The 20,573-nt window shown below is 42.3% G+C and overlaps 1 long non-coding RNA gene across 1 annotated transcript in view; it reads left to right on the forward strand.

Annotated features, from left to right (window-relative positions):
* The window catches only part of LOC111775437 (uncharacterized), a 42,207-nt gene that overhangs the window by 9,053 nt on the left and 12,581 nt on the right, over window positions 1-20,573 (forward strand). The gene's annotated exons all lie outside the window — the stretch shown is intronic.

A 20,573-nucleotide genomic window follows, 5' to 3' on the forward strand; every position in this document is an offset into this window, starting at 1 on the left:
GTTTTTTTGAAGGTTCCAAGGGCAGAGCTTTTCCAGGAGTCCAGGTTTCACCCTAAGACCACAGTTTATTAGGCATTATAAAAACTGCCCTTTGAAATGTGACATTATGATGCTGAGCTCTGTCTGACAGTTACATCTGGCCATTCTGAGTGGCTGTGATTCTCTTATCTAATCTGTGACTTGGACTTCACCCCCTCTGCCAACCATTCCCCTCCACTACTGGTGAGAGCAGTTAAGATTAGGTGCATTTACTGATCACCGCCACAAGGAGGTAACGCTGCCTCACTGGGCTTCCTAAGACCTCTACCTGGATGTGGGCAAGTCTGCGAGGAGAGGTTAGGATTAGGAAAAGCGCACAGATGAAGTGAAAAGGGAAACATTTTGTGTTTTGTTTTTGGTTTTTCCCATGATGTGACAAAGTTGAGGTGAGTCTGAAACCATTGCATTTAAGAATTGGAACTCCCTATAGACAGCTGTCTCAAACTTTAATGCACTTACAGATCACCTAAGGATCTTGTTTAAATACAGATCTGATTCTTCTGGTGGCACCTGGGATTCTGCATTTCTCAGAAGCTTATGGACAATGCCTATACTGCTGGTTGGTGGACCACACTTTGAGTAGTGAAGCTTTAGAGCTCATGTAGAGATTAATTCTCACTTTATCTGATTTATGGATGGAGATAAACTGAATTCCAGAGAGAGAATGTAACTTGCATGACGTAGCCGTGACTTTATTGCATAACTTTTTGCATTTATACTCCAACTTCTGATTCTGAGTCCAATTCTCACTCCACTATATTGTGTGCCCCTCTTTACAGTTGTTAATGGCATCTCTGTAGCTTAGCAACCCAGGATACCCATTTTCACCCCCATCCTCTTTGATCTTTCCTCAAAGGCATCACTTTGGTTACTCCCTGACTCAAAACCTCCAGCGGCTCTTCTGTAATCACAAGACCAAGTTCAAATGTCTCTGTCTAATTTTCATGGCTGTGCAACACAAGGTCCCATGTTAGCAAGCTTACCTGACTGCACTGTGTCCTAACCCTGTGTTTCTGCTGTAGCATCCATGCCCCTTCCTGTTCCCTAAACATGCTGTGTTCAGTCCTCTCTCAGTGGTAGTGGTATTGGCGTGGGCTTTGGAGTTACGCATAGCTACCTTCTAATCCCAAATCCACCACTGACCTTGGCAAGTTGCTTCACTTTCTGAGGATCTGCACCCTCTTCTGAAATAGCCTCATATGGTGCTTGATAAGAATAAGTAAAATGAACAGATGCAAACCCACTCTCATTCCTGAAATCTCCTTCAAAACTAGCATCTATAGTGGTGTCTGATACCTGGTTCCCTGTGCTTGTGTTTCTCCTTGTCTCTTTCCCTAAGACTTAACCATTCAAAGGCCTAACCTGAATCCCGCCTCTTTCCTGAAACCTTTCCCAGCCATTCCTGCCCTATTTGATCTCACTTTTCTATAAATTATTTCACCCATGTGTTAGTATTTAATTATGTGCCAGCCCTGTCAGTGAGACCCCATAGAGAGGCTTGAGGGATAATTGACTGTGTAATAACTGAGGGATAATTGGGTTAATTCTTTGTTAGTACTTCCTGGGTCTTGGAGCTGCCTTCTCTTTTGTCGCTTATCAACTAGCAGTAGCTCCTCCTGCACCAGCAGCACCAGATCCTGGTAGTTTGTGGATACTTGAGGGCTAGTTCTCATCAGGGTCTTTCCTGCCTCTGGATTTTGGTTAAATTTGTGTTTCCCTTTGCATGTTATCAGATAGCGCTTCCAAGGGACGTGTTGATGAAATCTCTTTATGGAAACTCCAAGATAATAACACTAGGGACGTTGAGCACACTATTCGCTTCAACAGCCTGGTGACAAGAGATGTGTACACTTTGCTGTTTCTTGAAATTTACAACTTACTGTTACTTCAGAAGAGATTAAGAGCAAAAGTGCAAGTGGGGAGGGCAAGGTTGTTTAAGGGGGGGTCAAACATCTGACCTAGATTCTATGATTCGTTCATTCAACCGTACCTGAAAATGTTCGTCTTCGCCTGTGTGGTGGCATGTTTATATCGCATGATCCATAATTCCCCACTTAGTAGCAATTAGTAGCTCAGGTCAGCCTTACGAAGTAAAATTATATGATTGTGCTTTTACTGGAGCAAAGGTTTCTCTGAGGTCTGGGGAGAAAATAGACCAGGAGGGCTGAACGTTGCACTGAGTGTTGGGCCTTCTTTTTTATTGGACCGCAGTCTACTCACTCATCACTTTCTCCATCAGGAGATTTTGGGCCTTTTCTTTCCCCTGTCATGGGTCTATGCCAAAGTCCAGATATAATTATCTTTGTCTGGAACTTGCTGGGGTTTTTTTCGGTGTAATATTCGCCCTACCCTAACATCTTCACCAATATTCCTCCTTTTTCTTCCCCTTGCAAAACACCCGTACATAGCTGTGTGCATAGTTTTTAGTTCTATATGAGCTGCCACCACAGCATGTCTACTGACAGATAAGAGGTGTGGTCCCATGCCTGGAAAGCGAACCCAGGCCGCTGAAGTGGAGCATGCTGAACTTTAACTGCCAGGCCTTCAAGGTTGGCTCCTGGCTGTTCTTTTAAAGAGCGAGGGCCATGAAATGTCTTCCTTGCTAATTTCCAGGATACTTATGTTCATTTGATAAGCTGGTAGTTTCCAGCCCTATATGGTGGTTAGAATCATCTGCAGTGTATTCAAATCTACCAATGCCTGTGCCTCATCCCCAGAGAGTCTGATTTGATGGATCTAAGATGTGCCCCAGGTATTGGTATTTTAAAAAGCTTCCAGGTAAAATAATAATTTTACAGTGGAGAACCTTTAGCCAATCGTTCAAAGTTAACGTCACCAGTAAGGGGATATGTCAATATCATGAGCCTGATATGATGAACTGAGAAGACACAGCATCCGTTCTGTGGTATTCTTGCCAAAAGTGTGTAACATACGTTTAATCATGAGGAAATATTAGCTAAGTCAAAACTGAGGGTCTTACTACAAAATAACTGGCCAATACTCCTCAAAAATATTAAGGTCATGAAGATAAAAGAAATTCTGAGCTACTGGCCCAATTAAAGAGACTGAGGAGACAAAACAACCAAATGTGTTGTTTGGAGCCTAGTTTAGACAAAGTACATTAGTGGAAATGTTGATGGAACTTGAATAAAATCTGTAGATTAGTTCATTGTTTTCTGTCAATGATAGTTTATTGATTTTGATAATTCTATTGAGGTTTTCTACAGCATTAATATTGGGGAAAGTTGAGTGAAGGGAATATGAGAACTTTGACTATTTTTGGAACATTTTTGAACGTCTGAAATTATGTTAAAATGAAAAACTAAAAGAAGAAAAGATAGAAGCTTCCAGGTAATTAATGAGTTGCCAGAGTTGGGAACCACGTCTGTAAGTCATCTTGCCCAATGCTGTCAAAGTAATCTTCCTGAAAATATTTTGTCCTGTTCCTGACCTTCTCAAAGCATTCCAGTGACTCCTATCTTTTGCAGGATGAAGCTCAAATTCCTTACGCTGCCAGTCAAAGACTGTGTAGCACAGCCCCAATCCAGTCCCTTGATCTGTGCAGTAAGACCTGAACCTGCATTTCCTCTCCTGTCTGAATTGATTCCAATTACTTTCCTTCTTTCTATAATACTCTTACTGTCTTGTTCATCCTCCTGAATTGCTCTACATTTTAAGGTCCATTTCAGATCCTGTCTCTTCATTGAAGCTTTATATGAGCATTTCTGTTAGAAGCCATCATCTTTCCATTCTTTGAATTCAGGTATGTATGATGGTGTGGAGTGAAAACATGAGCTTTAGATTTAGAACTACGTGAGTCTGAATCCTGATTCCATCTTTTCCCAGTTCTTGGATAAGGGACAAATTAATTGACTTCTTGCAGTTTTAGTTTCTCATTTGCAAAATAGGCATGATAGTACCTACTTCAAAGGGTCATTGTGAACATTAGATGAGGTGCAGCACACAGTACTTTTTGTCCTCTTGTGTGTAGCTCACTGGTTCCCAGAGGGATTGTGGGTGGTGCAAAGGCTCTTGTTAAAATTTCCTGCAAAGCTTTTGAAAGATATTTGTGCCTGGTCATCACTAAGATGACATACGCTCTCGAACTGAATTGAGTGCTTGGGGCTTTAAGGAATTCAACTGAGATTTTTTCCTGGAACCAAATTTAGTAATTAAGTGGCCTAAAGACAGAGGGATGTAACCCAACAGAGGGAGAGGGAGGGACAATGGGTGTCTAAGTGGGAGAAAGCTGTGATGCCCCCCACACCCATCCCTTTGCTCTCAGTCAGACAGCATGGAGGAAGTATGATTCCCTAGTGAAACTCTTTAAACCGTGAGTCCTGCAGAGCAGCCCTTCACTAATCCATTCCCTGCTCAAGTGATATGGACATAGGTGTGTCAGGTCCCGACTGAGCTGAAAACTTTACTCCTCTCTCTGCTCCCTCCATCCACACAGCTCTGTGCCTGGTGCTTTGGTTTGGCACCAGGACCAGACCTCTAGTTGGTCTAAGAGGACAAAGCTGGGAGGGGCAGGCTGAGAAGGAAGTCAGATGCCAACAGCCACAGAAAGAGACAGGTGAGCCTACAATTGTTCAAAGGCCACAAATTCTGGGTGTGTCTCAAGACTGTTTCTGTGTTTGGAATTTCCACCCCTTTGTGACCATCACAGGGACTCTCCCTCCTCCTGTTTCCTTTTCATTACACTATCTTTCCTTAGTGCACCACTTTGATGGCCAGAGAATGGTTGTGCAAATAGTTGATGATTCAGTAAAATGACTTTTCATGGGGACTGGGAACCTGACCCTGTTTCTTCCCCAAAGAGGCTGAGGTTCATAAAAGCAAGCTTTTTTGAAGGGATGTGAAATTCATAAGGGACCTGACTAACCTGTGTGCATATCACTTGGGCAATGTGGTGTCAGGGAACAGGTGCGTAAGTGAGGGGAAATACAGAAAAGAAAATGCTGACCATTTGTCAAGTCCTGAAAACGAGGAGGCAAACATCATTCTGGAAGGTGGATTTTATTCAGGAGACCTCAGGAATCTTAGGGTGCCCTCTGCCCATATTATTAACATTTATTTGGGTGGCAGATGAGGATAAATTATGGAGTTGTGCATTGTTGGGTAAATTACTTTTCTCTCTCTGTTTTTTTAGTCTGTGAAAATGGGGATATCACTCATAGGATTTTTTTTGTCAAGATTGTAGCTACATATAAATCCCCTAGGAATAGTGCCAGGCACATAGTGAGTGCTGAGTAAGTGTGAGCTTTTATAATTCTAGGACTAGGCAAAGACAAAGACAGGACAAAGAAACTTAGGTTTAGGGTATGTAATTATTGAGGAATTTGAGCAGAGTTTCAGCTTCAGGTAGTAAATTAGTAAAAGTAACAATATTTATTTATACAGGCTTCCTGGCCCTGAATTCTCTAGCTCTCGTCATAAAGAGGGTACCTTTCACATGGGAAATTTATTTCCTGCTTTCAAGGGGAACAAAGTTTCAGGTGGGTCAAAATTTCACGTTAAGTTAAACAAGTAACTTTAATTCAAAATAATCAATGTGCTGTTGTGGGATATTTTAAAGCAGCCTGCCCTGGGCCTCAACAACTCCCTCCTCTGAAACTTCCTTGGAAGTTTCACATATTAAAAGTTGAGCTGGTAGATCATTCCATTATTTCACTGAATTAATCTTTTATTCTTAAAAGTAGTTCAGTTCAGGGGCTGGCCCCGTGGCCGAGTGGTTGAGTTCGCGCGCTCCGCTGCAGGCGGCCCAGTGTTTCGTTGGTTCGAATCCTGGGCACGGACATGGCACTGCTCATCAAACCACGCTGAGGCAGCATCCCACATGACACAACTAGAAAGACCCACAACAAAGAATATACAACTATGTACCAGGGGGCTTTGGAGAGAAAAAATAAAATCTTTAAAAAAAAAAAAAAAAAAAAAGTAGTTCAGTTCAGGGGCTGGCCCCGTGGCCGAGTGGTTAAGTCCGTGTGCTCCGCTGCAGGCGGCCCAGTGTTTCGTTGGTTCGAATCCTGGGCACGGACATGGCACTGCTCATCAAACCACGCTGAGGCAGCATCCCACATGCTACAACTAGAAGGACCCACAACGAAGAATATACAACTATGTACTGGGGGGCTTTGGGGAGAAAAAGGAAAAAATAAAATCTTAAAAAAAAAAAAAAAAAAAGTAGTTCAGTTCAGTTAAACAGTTGTGTCTCATTTCAGGAGGTGAGTATGGCAGGTGGGTTCCCAAAGTTAGATCTATGGTGCAAGCCATCAGATATTAATAAGAGACATTTGTATGGAAACAAAGGAGAACAAAGGTTAATGTTTGGAGAAAACTATAAACCAGTTTCTGTGCTTAGGTGGTAGCCGGTGAAGACAATTTCTAGATGTCAGGGTTGAAGCATCCTTTGCAGTTTGAAATATCTCTGATGATTTCACTGAGTGTTCAGGTAAACTTTATGAGTAACTTACACAGCAACAGGCATGAAGATTTTCTAAACATGAGCTATTATGATGATCTCTCAAATTTATATCAAGTTGTTCAGTTTCAGTTTGCAGAGCTTCAGGGAAAAGAGCTGCAGTATTTCTCAATGACTCCAAGTCAAAAGAGAGAAGACTTAGAAATGTTAGTTTGGAGAATTATAGCCAGATACTGGAGGAAACTAGAAGAATTTAAGATCCTGTCCAATATTTAGGTAAATAACAAAACTTCAAAGAAAATTAACAGTGCTGAAATCTGATATCCACAATTGTGCTATGGTTTATACTGAAATATAATTTTCTCTAAAATCATTCATTTTTTTTACCAAAGATAGTCAAGTTAAGTCTACTTTGTTTGCAAAATAAATCTGGATTCCATATACTTGGCTTAGTTATTTACATAATTACAGCAAGAATAGCAATTGACCATACAGTCTCTTTTAAATTTTATTTCCTGGAATTTTTCATGAGGAATCTTCAGATTGAACTTTTAATAACCTCTTTTTTTTTTTTTTTAAAGATTGGCACCTGGGCTAACAACTGTTGCCAATCTTCTTTTTTTTTTTATGCTTTATCTCCCCAAACCCCCCCTGTACACAGTTGTATATCCTAGTTGCAGGTCCTTCTAGTTGTGGGATGTGGGACACCACCTCAACGTGGCCTCACGAGCGGTGCCATGTCGGCGCCCAGGATCCGAACCCTGGGCCGCCACAGCAGAGTGCATGAACTTTACCACTCGGCCATGGAGCCGGCCCCTAATAACCTCTTAAGATTAAGAAACCAAGTCAAATATTTGCCCTCAGATTCCACCTGCAATACCTATAGATTTGGATGGATTCCTCTCTGCTTGAGATTCCTGCACCTGCCAAGAAGTGATCTTCTTTACTCACCTGGTTAAGCTGTCAGGAACCCTGTAAGTGGCTACCAGGCTGTTTTTCCAAGGAGCTTTATTGGCTTCATAAAGTCAACCTTAGTTCCTTAAAGCTGTTTGGTCAAAACTGAGTTTATACATGTCTCTCTCAAACATGACATTTTAGTCAAAGCTTTGGTAACATAACCAATGTTTCCAATTGTGTCCTGTTACAAAGAGTACAGTTTCTTATTGAACTTATACAAGTAAATATATTGTCATGAAAGTAAGAATACTCACTGAGAGCTTCTGATCCTGGAGGGACCAGTAAGGGAGGAAAAGTAATTGTTTAAGTTCTGCTTATAAAGATATAATTCACCAAATTGCTGTAAGTCATAGCTTAACAGAAAAGAAAGAAAATATTGTCTTAAATCTGGAAAAAACAATAGATTAAAACAGTAATATTTGAGACAAAAGCCATAAAAATTATAATCATCCTCATCTGTTCATGTAGTTCTGTAATTAGTTATTTTTCTGCTTGAATCCAGTTTTCCATTTGTTCTCCTGAGGTTGCCTGGTGATTGAGGGTGATAAGAACAGTGATAATTCTAAGAAGTTTGCAAGGTTTTGTTAAGGCTCATATTATTTACCCAGTGAAGTGTCTGTCTTGATCACTGGAGATTGTGGGATGTACACCCCAAGTGGGAAACGTATTTCCTAACAGCTTCTTGTTCACCATGAGGGCATCAGCTTTGGAGAAAGGTAAGGCATTAATCCATGTGGAAACCATACACACAACAGGAAGAACATATTGTTAACCCATACAAGTGGCAGTTGAATGAAGTCCCTCGGCAGGTGCTCAAAGAACATAGAGGGAGGAGTTCTGAGGCCTCTCGGGGCTAAAATAGTTTTTCCTATGGTGAGTGAAAGAATACAAAAACTGAATAATGAGGTTTTCCAGGGAGCCAGGAAGAACCAAGCAGCCACATTGGATTTCTCATAGCCCCAACATTTAGTTTAATTTACAGCTATTGTTCACTCATCTTAATTTCTCTTATTAAGGAGCAGAGTGTTGCCATGTTACAAGGACATTAGGATGGTGAAAAGTCTGGCAATAAATTTTTCAGAAGCAGGATAGACTTCATCCACATATACCACAGTCTTTATAGATTCTATTGCTGCTGCCTTTGTATGAAAGCTAGGACATTTCCCTATACTCAGATTCAGTCCTTTCAGTGTGAGCCTCAATTTTGATGATAGACAACATTTTATACCAGGACATATCAGACTTCCAGGAATTTCACACGATTTCTGAAACTCTCCTAACTACAGACACAACACAAAGAAGACTTAATGATACTTCTTATTTAGCAGTGCTTCCCATTTAATTTAACATATCAAATAAGCCTAATTGGTTAACATCTCTCTTTTTATAAGGAAGCAGAATAAATCCCTTGAAGTGTTCCAGGGGCCCTCTGGAAACTTCCAAGTTAGTTGAGGTCAAAAGACTCCATTTAGAATTTGATTTGGGGAAGTTTGTCAGAAATATCGAAAGGGTTTTAAAACACTGGTCAAATAGGATCATAGGTCACTGTGAAACAATACTTAACCAAAGTGATAATAAAAGATTTTTAAGACAAATACAGAAGGTTACATAGCTGTTAGCAAAACTTAGTTCTTACTATTGAGAAGCGTCAGTTCTTCAGTAATCAAAGATCTAGTAAAGCACAGAAAATTATGTTGAGAAAACATGAAATCTCTGCTTTCCTTTCATAATCTCATATCAGGAACAGACCAATATTCCAAGTAAACTTTGTTCTTTTAAAAGATGAAAAGAAAATTGCTTCAGTAGTTCATAATACTATAAATATTAAAACTTATTTTTACAACTCTTATAATAACAATTTAATTTGAGCTAACTTGACCACACAAGGTAAGATTTTCTTTCTCTTTTTCTTTCTTCCTCACTTTCTAGTTAATTTATCCTTTTAACAGCAAGAGAACTAAATCTTAATTTTGTACCTGCTTACTTTTGATGTTAAAACTCATTCACTTAATTACATTCATTCCAATCCTTTTCCAAGGTTTCCATTTCCATAAACCTTCTATAACTTTCTATTTCCATTTTAGTTTCTCCCTTGTTCTCTTTTTCATTCAGAAATATCCAGCTTTATTTTGGGAGAGAATTATTATTTTTTTCTTTCAACAAAAATGCAACTTCATGCCGCATACTTTTCTTAACAAAAATGTACATCTTATTTTCCTTGTATACAGAGATTTTTCCCTGTTATTTTCAGTAGCTTTAATTACATATATTAATTAGAATTCCTGACCCTTAGAAACCTTAATTCCTAATGAAAACTAAGAAGTAATTGTGAATTGTCTTTTGCATTAGCATCCCATGCATTGGCAGGTTTATAAGTGCTTTTGTGACTTCTAGAAGCGTACTTTCTCATTGAAAACTTCTCAGTGTGGCATAAGACTTGTTTACTGATAGTCCCAGATATTTTTAGTGTGTAAAAGGGAGCAAAATGTAGATAGAGCTATCTCCAGTAATTAGTGTTTTACTATTTTATCTTATCTGGAAATGAAAGATATTCAATGAAATCCCCATCATATAATTTAATTTAGCAAAACTCTGAAGTTTCAAGTTACCAAATAGATTTGAGGAAACTATGTTTAAGTACACGTATCATAAAATATAATTATTGCACAAAAATTCTTATTTTATGAACATCTACATAATTCATTTGTTCTGAACAGTCATACTTAGATTATTCATGAAAATTTCTTGAGACATTAAAGCAGTTAGCCATTATCTTGTTATTTTTTTCTTACTGACAAATTTTATAACAGAGATAACATAAATTTATTTGACTAATAACCCAGGTAGAATAAAGTTGCATGTCTACATTATATTCAATGCTGATAATTCTGAAGACATGCCTATTTTAATTAAGCTAACAAAATACAACAAGGTTTTATTTACCAAAGCTCCTTTTGAAATAGTTTTGATAATAACACCCAGAAATAGAAAAATAATATACCTATAATGTACAAACATACAGAGAGAAACAGACACAGAGCTCTTACAGCTTTTATTTTAAAACTTCAACCATGAATCAGGCACAGTACAAAACTCACTAGTTTATAAATAATTGTGTCTCTAGTAGGTGGAACAAGTTATGCTTACCTGCTTGAAAACATTTTTTGTTAGTATTTGTGGAGACGAAGACTTTTAGGATTTATGTTTGTCTTAGACAAGGAATCTTAAGGAATTGCGTTTTGGGCAAGACAGTCTTTCTAGCAGTTTGCATTTTAAAATGGCCAATTTTCTTTACCCTCAGGCTTTACTGACTGAGCTAGCCAGGCTCAGTTTCATGCAACTGTGGGCTGTTATCTCCTGGGGTGTTTATATTCCAAAGACATAGTAAAATTTACAACTTCAAAGGACAGAGAGAAAAAAATGCAAGTTTTTTCCTCTAGGAGTTTCAGAGTTATTGCTTTTTAAACTTTTGCTGCTTTTCTTAAGTGCAGGGCAATTGCACTTTCAATGTCCTGATTTTGATTTTTTTTTACTATAGCCAATTTAAAGGATCTATCATCTGGCCATTGACAAGTAGGATCTTAATAGTGACTCAAACCAAAAGTTTTTATATGGCTTAACCAGAGACACAAAGTGTCCCCAAAGCAGAGTGCAAAGGATGCAGTCCTCATAAGATCCATAAAGTCTACTCCCAAGGGGCACAGGTGATAAGGATGGTGTAGTGAAAACAATGTCTCTAGTCTCCCGTGGGAACATGGGATGCCTCCAGTCACAAACCCACTAGTTTGTGACACCAGGCAGGTGCTACTGGAACGGGATTTTTAAAGCACTAGCAAGCAGTGAAGTTTCAGATGAAAAAGCCCCTTATGGACCGAAACCCTCTATAACAAACTCCCCTGAGAGCTGGCATAGTCAGACAAAGACAGCGCTGTTTGTGCCTTTGTGTCTTAGAACCCTGGTCTGTTCAATCGGCCACCAGGTCAATTGACACTCTAGACTCTCTAGACTCAACGCTCAACACTCTAGAAATGCACCTTCCGGATGACAGAGGCCAGAGGAAATCGTTCCATTGGTCACAAAGCCAAGCTCTCAGGAAGCAGAACAAGATGGAAGGAAAAACCTCATCCTGTTTGTACATAGAGGACCCACAGCAAAGTTTGTCTAAATAGACGCCAGTCTGGTGAGAACCATAAAACTCAACAATCTGTGAGGCTGACTCAAAGAGTAGGCTTGGAAAGGCCCTGTACCTGCTGTCCTGCCCTGTGGTTCCTCCTCCTTATAAAAAATGTCACAACAGAGACAAAGGAAAACAATGACCATCTCTCAGAGGGAAGGATCAACAAAAGTCAAAAGTACTCAGCCAAATTTACCAGAGTTGCTGGGCCCTAAGGAACTAATTCCTCAAATATTTTCTGCTAGTCTAAATTCAGAGAGAGACAAAAAAAAGAAAGCCTCACCACTTATCCATTAGACCCTGCAGACAGAGGTCTGGGAGGCCGATGTGGTAAGAAAGCTGACCTTTTTGCCACCTTCTCTGTCATACGTCCCAGGGTCTCTTAGATGCAGCAGTGACAGAGAAAAAGCAGTTTCCCAGCTGGTGGTTCTCCTGGCTGGCTCCTCAAAGCTGTCAGGGAGGGGGAAATTCCCCCGTTTACATGTTGAGTTCTTATGGCTGGACTAATAATAAAATTAAAACAAGCCTAGATTAACAGGAGAAAAACCAGTTTGATACATTTGCATTGGAGATCAAGGAAAAAATGATGCTCAGAGAATGAACAAAGCAGGCAGTTTATATATCTTTTTATACAGAGAGATAATATATTTGTGAGGATTTGACAGGACAAAGAATCTTGGGTTTGGGGTGCAAAATTATTGAGGATTTGAGCAGAGTTTTGGCTTGAGGTAGGAAATTAGTAAAAGTAGTAAGGTTTATTTATACAGGCTTCCTGGCCCTGAATGCCCTAGCTCTCATGATAAGGGTATATCTATCTCCTGTTACAGGGAGAGCACCTTTCACACGGGAGGTTTATTTCCTACTTTTAAGGGGAACAGAGAAGGGGGAAAACTTTATGTCAAACAAGTAACTTTAATTCAAAATAACCAACATGCCACTTTGGGATATTTTGGGGTGGCCTTCCCTGGGCCCCAGTAGGAGTCCATTCAACATCTCTGGGAGAGCGTGTCATTTGAGTTTGCTAAGGGCAAGGGGAGAAGGAAGGATGTTGAAGGTAGAGGGCTGCCAAGGGCAGGAAGGGAGAAGTGATAGACTTTATCTTGAGGGGAAGCATGAGACTTTGTCCTTCAGTCTAAATGGTCCATCACTTCAGTGAATCAGACCCAAAGGGATGAATCTCTAAGCTTCCAGGAATATGGCCAGTGACCTTTTATGGGGTGAACCAAGACATTCTGGCTTATCAAGTAGCTTTAGATTTCGTGGCTGAGGAGAATGTGCTTGTTGTGAAATTTTTGTTATTTAAGGCTTACTCTTTTCTGCTTTTCCTTCTTCTCATTTCCTGCAGTACTGAGGTGGGAAGGGCCCCGGTCCCCAAATAGGTCCCCTATATTTTGCAATAAGGTTTGTTTCCTTTGTTGAGGGATGGATGTATAGCTCTGAGTTTTTCTGGTTTTTGTTTTTTCTTTGACCACCAATTAGGGAAGGGATAGAGATGCTCCTTTCTCATAATGGAGCCATCTAAATCTCATCTTGATTCCTCCACCTCCAGGGAGCCACACCTTTTCCTGGCCCTCCTAGATCCTGGGGCACTCAGAGGCCATGCAGAGCAATATGTGAGGGGATAAAACCAATAGCAACAAAAAACAAAAACCAGGGGTGAGTAGGAACTGTTGTAATTACCTCTATTTCCTTAAAGTATGTGTTCCTTTCTCCCTTCCCCTAATCCACCCAGATATTTTAGGGCTGAGTCCTGACCTCTGGGCACAAATCTGGTTTCCTTGTACCTGCTATGGTTTGGTTCCACCCACCAAAACAATAGGCCTATTTTTTTCTGTAGTCAAAAGCCCTCGTGTTTGGCCCCAGGAGTTTCACCCTGAACTTGTGCCAAAGCCCACAACTTCCTGTTCTGTTCCTTCCAGGTCATCTTGGAATCTGCAGGCTTGTGGGTGGGGTAGGGGGTCCTGAGTTGTGATCAAGGAAAGGGGAAGGTTGTGGGAATCCCAGACAGTTGTGCTTGGTAGAGTCTTCTAGGCCTGTTGTCAGAAGAAGCACAATTGTGGGCCAGGACACCTGGGTCCTGGTGCTGGTGACTGAGCTTTCACCTGGAATGAGTAGATTTGTTTCTCTAGGCCTTAGCTTTGCCTGCTGCACAAGGAGGAGATCTGACTACACGAACTCAAGCCCTACAGCTTGAATGCCCTGGCCATGCATTGTCTTTCCTCTTCCTCATGGAAATCTTTATCATCCCTTCATGGCCCAAGGATGCAACATCAGATACAGTAAACTTGACTAATGTCTGTAAGAGAGAGGACTAACTCCCAGGTACCATGTACCCAGTTGGCTGGCCTTTTAGGCTACAGTGGAGAGGGTGGGTACTTTTGGCCTGGTGTTATTTTGGAGCTCTCTTTAGTAGCAGGAGAGGTGGGGTCCTGCCAAATTGTGAAAATCTTGACTGCCAGCTTAAGGAGTCTGGACTCTTGTGAGTGGTGATCTTCCAGAGGCATTAAGTGGGAAGTGACCTGGTCAGACCTGTGTTTTGGGACATGTACTCTGACAGCTGGTTTGCTGGGAGAACTGTGGATGTGTAAAGTTCACATGAGAGTCTGAGATCTGAACTGGGAGGTCAGAGGGCATTGAGAGCAGGGGACAGGAGAGCCATTTGAAGAATTGGCGGGCCTTGGTGAGTGACTGGAGAGGAAGGGGTGGTGAGGAGGAGGCCTGAAGATGATTCAGAGCTGCGTTTAGTTTGGGTTTTTGGGCGGATCAGATGTCATTAGCCCTGCGATAAAGATGAGGGATTGCTTGGTTAGGGACTGAGATGCTAAACTCAACTTTGGATTTTTATATATGACAACTGTGGACTCTCCAGGGGAAAATACTGTATGGGCATTGGGGAGAAGCTCTAGAAGGAGGCTGGGACTGGTGCAAGTAAGTGGTGGCACAGGCGAAGATAGAGAAGAGGGAGAGAACCCAGAGTCTGTGCCTGTGGGATGCTGCTCAGCCTGGTGTCCTCATCACAAGCCACAGGGCTGAATCCTAGTCTTCATCAACCTTTTCTCTATTGATCAGAGTGACTTTTCAGGTTTTTGGCGTAAATGTATATTCTTAGCCTGGGGCTCACTTATTAATTGCCTAAAGGAAAGGAAGGACTTTTGGAGTAAATAATAGAGAAGAACATGCAAACAAAACACATCCTATGGTACACTTTAATACTCATTATAAAGCATAAAAGCACAATCTGAGTTTCAAGTTTTGTTGAGAACGCTGTATCCACAGGGCAGAAAGGGAAAGGTTGAGACAAAGGACCAAGGGGAAGAAGTAAGTTAGAAGGATTAAGCTAATAGCTAGTCTACTAGGTCTAGATATCTCCTTGGCAGGCTCCCTATAGGTTAAAAATTACCTGTTAATTTCTTGGGAGTAATATGTTTTATATGTACACTTTGCAACATAAAATACTAATAGCCAAAAAACATGGTGTACTTACTAATTATCGTACAGCTGACTAGTGCAACAGTGTGTACTAATAGAACAAGTAATAGCCAACAAATACTGTGTGCTTACTATGTGCCAGGCAGTGTGCTAAACGCTTTAAATAACTAGACTACCTCATTTGATTCTCACCATAGCACATGCACTGGGTGCTTTTATTAGTCCCATGTTGCAGATGAGGGGGCTAAGGTGTCATCCTTTGCCCAGGGCCTTGCAGTTCATGAGTTAGAACAAGAATTTGCAGCCAGGCTGCCTGGGGGACTCCATAGCAGGTGCTCTTAACCTCTCAGCAGTCCAGTGGGGAAGTGATAAGGTAAGACTTCTCATAGAGTGGTTCTAAGACCATCTGTATGAGAATTATCTGGAATGTTTGTTAAAAATTGAGATTTTAGGTCTCACGTTGGACCAAATAAAAGAATTTCTCAAACACTGATATTTGAGATTTACTGAGTTGGGGCTGGGTGTCTTGGTTCTGGAAGGCAATGGGACTCTTGGCTTCTCTGGTCACCTGCAGTTTGGGCCTTGTCCCTCTGTATAGTTGACAATGTAGTCTATGCTGCTTTCTTTCTCTGGGCTATTGGAGGAGTGCATTCCATTCCGAGAATGGGTGAAATCACACTGATGTTAATGCTGGAGGAGGTATTTTGACACAATGTCTTGCATTCACATTTTCCTTTCACCCTTCCTTTGCTTCTCTCTTCTTTATACCCTCTTCCCTTGCACTCCCCCTCAGGGGTGGGTTTCACTTCTCTGCCTGTGCCCTGGGTGGGACAGAGATGGGAGAGGTCAAGGGAACACGGTGTGGTTCGCTGCTCAGTGGGGGATGTGCCCTGGGAGAGGAGGAGTTGCCCTGTGGTTCCTCTCAGGCCCAGACAGGCTCTCATGTGGAGGGGGAGCTTCCTATGAAGTTTAGCTGCTTCATGCTGAGAGCGTGATGAGGAGAGTGGAGTTGCGGCCTGGGATGTGAAGTGGAAATCCTGTCACCCACAGCAGTGGTCTGCACATGTCCCCATCTTTTCAGAAATGGACGGTTAATCTCCCTAAGGACTCGGAGCCAGGCAATGCAGGTAAACAGGCGAAAACGTGAACTTTCTCTCATCCACGAGCAGGTTTGCAGGGCTGATCCAGTTTCGATTTCTACCTTGAGTGAAGACAACAGTGAGTTTTATACACTTCACATTTTTGGCTCTTCACACACTGTGGCCTTGGGGAGATCCAGGGGTGTGGGACAAACCTGAGGAGAGCTGGTTCTGTGTCAGCTAAGCTACCAGTTTCCTTCGTTACCATGGGAAAGTCACTCACTCACTCGGCACTTGAGTTTTCTTATCTGAAAATTGTTGGATTTGGGTGATGTAATCTTGCACGTTCCTTCTTGCTCTCGAGGTATGATTCTGTGATTAGTAGCAGGGAGGTGGGGGCAGGTGTGACAGAGCCCTGAATGCTGCTTCTTTATTTCTGTCTCATGTGCCTGCCTTCCCCCAAATGAGCAGGCAGTGAGTTCTGTTGGTGCCTCCTCCTGCACAGCTCTGTGTTTCAGTGGCCTGAAGATGCCCACTGTGGGTGCGTGAGGAGAGTCTCTGGAGCCTGGGGCCCCCTTGGCCCTGGGGAAGGAGGGCCTGCTTGGTAGGTTTCCTGTCATCGCACAGACTTCTCATGTTTTGGTTTGATGGGACTTCCCTCCCTGTTCTCCCCCCTCCTCCACAACCTACCCCTGAGCATCACATTCAGTTTCTGGAGTGGATTATGAGTGTTTGATAACTTTCCTGGCTGCTTCCTGCCTGTGGGTCCCTGAAACAAACAGCAGGGAATTCTCATAGCCATCAGGGTCTCTGCTTCATGTTTTCCTCTTTCCCTATAGAGCCTGGCAGAACACACAGGGCTTCAGTTCCAGAGAGACACATGTGCATGCTCTAGCTCCCAGCATTCCCATATGGTGAAGGGTAGGGTAGGGTTATATTCTTAATTGTCTTGGAGTCAGCATAACACATATGTGAACCCATGTGGTGTCCTAATGTTTTGTATGTTGCTGCCACTTAAGAGTTTAGAGTGGGTGCTATGTATGTGTTGAGTGTATTACCTGTGCCTGGGTGTGTGCATGTGGGTCAGAGTATGCGGTCAATGGCAGTTGATGCTGAGAGGAAGTAATTCAGGGGCTGGGGTTGCTCTCTTTGTGTGTCTGCTTTTGTGCAATGTACTGGTAACTTGTGTTGTCAAAGAGCTGATTTAAAAGATGTTAGAAATTTCCTTAATCTGGTCTGAAATTCACCTTGTTTTATTCTTGGATTTGTAAAGTATGAGAGTGTGGGGAGATGGAGGATGAAACACCAGACCTGCCTGAACAGTCTGAGGTCAGTTCTCAGAAATAGATGTTGATTGTTTAGCTATCACCACCCTGGATTTGTGAGTAGGACCCAGAGGATGTGAGAGCTTCTGTGGCAGAGGTATCATCCTGTTTTGAGAAGATTAGAGACATGTTGACAAACAGGAAACAGATCAAATTTGTGACTTGTTTCTATCCAATATCTAGGCATTCTAAGCATTAAAAACAATTTAATTTCACTGTTATCGTCACCTGCCTACCAAGGGTGGGTGTGCTGAATTTTCAAAGATAAATGAAATTCAATCCCTATCCTCAGCAGCTAATAGTTGGTCTTTTCTTGAACAAGGCTTTCTGGACCTAATTCCCTCAGTACCCAACTCGATCTCACTAGTAGCCTTTGGCACTCTCAGAACCGGACAGGTGAGGTGAGATGCTGGAGCGGCTGATGGAGGAGAGTGGGGCAGGAGTCCAGCCCTTGCACTTTCTGACTCTCCTATTCAGAAGGACAGGAAAAGGAACCTGGGCTCCTTAGGGAGTGCTGTGGTAGGTAGTGTGGTGGGGATGGCAACTCTGTTCATCCCTCAACTTATCTCCTGGCTCAAGTTATGAGAGCGTGCCCTCCAGCACTCCCAGAGATGGAGAATGAGTGTATTTCCTTGAGGGACTGGAAACAGGATTTGTTAGCTACTCTTAAGAACATTAGCAGTGACAGGCAGGGCAATTTGAGGCCTTGTGGAATTGTCTCTAGGGAACTGGAGTTACTTTACTATGTTCAGACCGGGAAGTTGGGCATTAGCTAAGGGTAGGGCAGAGAGAAAGATGTGCAAAAACGCTCAGACCAACAGGTGACAATTTTTTTCTATGGCACTTGTACTAAGCCCGTATCCCCTCTACTATATGGTATCCCCTCTACCATATTGAAGCGCTAAGTCAACTGGGGCAGGACTCCCACCTCTGTTGAAAACTCACTTCTCCTAAGGCTTCATGATGCCCTTTTTTGACTTTTTTCCCCCTTCAATACTGCCTTTGATATTCCTTATAGCCTGATGTCACTTGAGTAAAATGAGTGGGGGTAGGGTGAGTTAAATTTTTCCAGACCCCACATTCTTAGGGTTGGCTCTGGGCCCTGCACGTTTCTACTTCTCCAGGATGACCCTGGGAACTTAATTCTAACCTGGGTCCTATTGTAGCTCCTCACCAGCCCAGCTTCTCCCTAAGTACAGTTCAGCAAGAGAGAAAGACAGAGACAGAGACAGACAGAGACAGAGAAAGGGGAGACAGAGAGATGTTTCAAGCACTGGATGTGTCAGGTGTCCATGTGTCTTTGGAGTCAGGTAGACCAGAACTGGATTCATTCATTCATTCATTTATTTTATTTTATTTTTTTTGAGGAAGACCAGCCCTGGGCTAACATCTGCTGTCAATCCTCCTCTTTTTGCTGACAAAGATTGGCCCTGAGCTAACATCCATGCCCATCTTCCTCTACTTTATATGTGGGACACCTACCACAGCATGGCGTGCCAAGCGGTGCCATGTCCGCGCCCAGGATCCAAACCGGCAAACCCCGGGCTGCCGAGAAGCGGAACGTGCGAACTTAACCACGGCACCACTGGGCCTCAGTTGTTTCTAAAATTTTCTCAGTCATTCTAAGTGTAGCAATGTTTCCTAATGGATGTCTCTCTGCTTTCCCTTGTGGTATCTACCCCTTTCTATCTTTGTATTATAATAGTTTCTCATGTCTTATCTCGTGTCTTAGGCTTTATGTTCCTTGATAGGGACCCTGCCTTTCTCATTTCTGTATCTTTCATGGAGTCTAACACTGAGACTTGTACCACAGTAGGTGATTAATAGGAGTTCATGTACACATCATGAGGAAAAGATTCTCAATCACAGGTACATTGTGTCTGGTGTCTCAGGTTCACACATTAAGGCTACAGGGTCCTCCCCGCTGGGGTCAGACTTGTGATGACTGGTGTGGGTAACTCCTCTATGAGAGAACATTGCCGTGTTTGGTGTTTGTTTTCAGGCATGTCATTGGGACTAAGAATTGTATGTGAATATGGGGTAGAGGAGCAGGAAGGGGTAAGGAGACAGATATAATTAGAACGGAGGAATTATACTGGAGAGTAGTGGTAACAAAAGTGAGAAATATTAGTAAAGAGGAAGAAATGTGAACTTATCTGGTTGGCCAGGGTAGGCCACTGTGGATTCTGAGTAGGAGAGTGAACCAGGTTTTAGGAAGGTAATGAGACAGCGGTATGCAAGGAAGATTTCAGTAGAGAGTCCAGAGACAAGAAGTCAAGCTGTACTTCCAGCAGCAGAGTTGTTGAGGGCCTGAGTTATTTAGGTTTGTGGGAATGGGAGAACAACACAATTGAGAGATGTTAAAAAAGAATCAACAGGCTCTGATGATGTATTGAATCTGGGAAACAAAAGAGCTAGGGCTGAGGAAATAGTGTTGTCACTGAGAAAAATCAGTGAGTTCTGAGTCAAAGCTGGTTTAAATAAGGAGTAATTTCATAAGGTATTTGAAAGTGGGTGTGATGAGTTCTCGGAAGTGGCAGGGACTAGAGATAGAGATGCAGGAGGCATCTGCCGAGAGGTCACTGACCCAAGGAAAGAGGGTACTGGAGGGTTTCAGTCAGGGTCTGAGAACTAACTCTGGTGTGGGGGTGCAGTGTGTCAGTGGGGATGGGAGGAGGAGAGCGTCCAAGAAGGAAGAAGTTGTTTGTGGTCTTGGATGTTTTAAGAGTGAACAATGTGAGGATGGTGAATATACCTTTGAATTTGGCCAAAGATGGATACTGATTTTATGCTGCTTTCAGTAGCCTTGGGTCTGGCAGAAGCCCCTGAGGAATGAGGTGATGAGGAAGGAGAAACACAGCACACGTGTTTCAAGGCTTGGAAGTGAAGGAAATGAGATAACAGGTTACTACTTAGTGAAATTAATAAATGACAGTTATTCAGGTCAGAAGAGATCTGACCCTCTGAGGGGGCAGAACAAAGGAACTGGGGACAAGGAAGAGAGAAGGTGCTAGAGAGATTTCTATGTGATTGAAACTGTGGAGACACTTGTGAATGAAAGCTGTATTGCTGCATCTGATTCACTGGAGCCACCCGTGTGGGAAGTGTTATTTGTCCCTAAGAAAGAGGCTGGGAGATCTTTTCCT

Source organism: Equus caballus, chromosome 10 (assembly GCF_041296265.1).
Source record: "Equus caballus isolate H_3958 breed thoroughbred chromosome 10, TB-T2T, whole genome shotgun sequence".
NCBI classification, from domain to species: domain Eukaryota; kingdom Metazoa; phylum Chordata; class Mammalia; order Perissodactyla; family Equidae; genus Equus; species Equus caballus.